The following is a 1,205-nucleotide window of genomic DNA, read 5'->3' as shown; positions in this document are numbered from 1 at the left end:
TAAATGCCCCAGTTGCAGAATTCAAGCTACAGGAGACTGAACTACCATTAGGTCAAATAAAAGCTTTTTCAGAAAAAGTAAAATCGCTTGTCAGCAAATATGGACGACTACTAAATAAATTTGCAATAGTTCACAATAACATCAATCATTCAAAGCCAATGTCAAATGAGGAAATAACTGTTATTGGTAAGTTATTGTATGTACTGTATTTAAATTGTTACCTAATATCCTATAGTTTCCAAGGCGGCCATTTGTTTTGGCTTGTTTTTGCTGGCATCTAAGAATATAAACCTGCTGCTAAGCTGTCCGTCTTCATGTTGCTTTTGCAGGCTTGGTTATCGGTCTATATTAAAATATAAAAAAAGAATTCTCATTTATAACATTTTTTCCCTTTTTTAAGGTGAATCTATACAAGACTTTATTGATGAATATAGAAATTCAGGAAATTCAATGACAATATCACCAAAGCTTCATATGCTTGAAGAGCATGTGATTCCACAACTTAAGGCTTGGAAATTTGGGCTAGGACTAATCAGTGAGCAAGGTGGCGAGTCCATACATGCATCTTTTAATCAACGAAAAAGAACAGTTGCAGGATAGCATGATCGACTTGCTCAGTTAACTTCAATGATGCGCTCGCATACATTGCTAACCCAGCCCAACATTCTCCAGAAAATTGCACAACCTAAAAGAAGAAAATTTGGTAGGTATAACTGTTTATTATTACTTCTTTATGAAATATTTTTGAAAAAAATAAGAATATAGAGTCATAACAGTGTTATTTATTTTTTCTTTCAGAGAAAGAAGAATAAATCTGAAAAACAATGGAATTTTTCAATGAAAGTGTGCTAAGAAATTCTTCAAAATAATAATTTTATAATCAAAAATCTACATTTGACTACCATAATAAAACTGCAATACATTGTAAGTGACACTGATATAAAGGAACAATATATATACATTACCTACTTCACTATCATTCTGTAGACTTCTCAGACTATTCATTTCCATTTCTCCCTACTTTGTGAAACGTCTTCAAGTAAGGCAGTATGCTTCAAACTGTTGAATCTTGGCTGCAATAAGCCTAAACGGATATCTAAAAAAATGATGATTAATTGAAGAATACAAAATAACATACCGACTTTTGTATAAAATTAAATAATAGCCCATGATCATAATTAGTTAAGTACTTATAATAAAATTAT

General features: G+C 31.2%; 1 long non-coding RNA gene across 1 annotated transcript; it reads left to right on the top strand.

Moving 5' to 3' along the window:
• The first annotated feature begins 71 nt into the window (after positions 1-71).
• LOC117119523 lies at positions 72-955 on the top strand. Its single transcript, XR_004447202.1, has 3 exons — positions 72-186; positions 401-703; positions 799-955. It is a non-coding gene; the product is annotated as an uncharacterized LOC117119523 (long non-coding RNA).
• Positions 956-1,205: the final 250 nt, after the last annotated feature.

The sequence above is a fragment of the Anneissia japonica genome, unplaced genomic scaffold (assembly GCF_011630105.1).
Source record: "Anneissia japonica isolate Jap-2015-1 unplaced genomic scaffold, ASM1163010v1 scaffold100831_len1202_cov262, whole genome shotgun sequence".
NCBI lineage: Eukaryota > Metazoa > Echinodermata > Crinoidea > Comatulida > Comatulidae > Anneissia > Anneissia japonica.
This window is presented reverse-complemented; position numbering and strand designations above follow the sequence as displayed.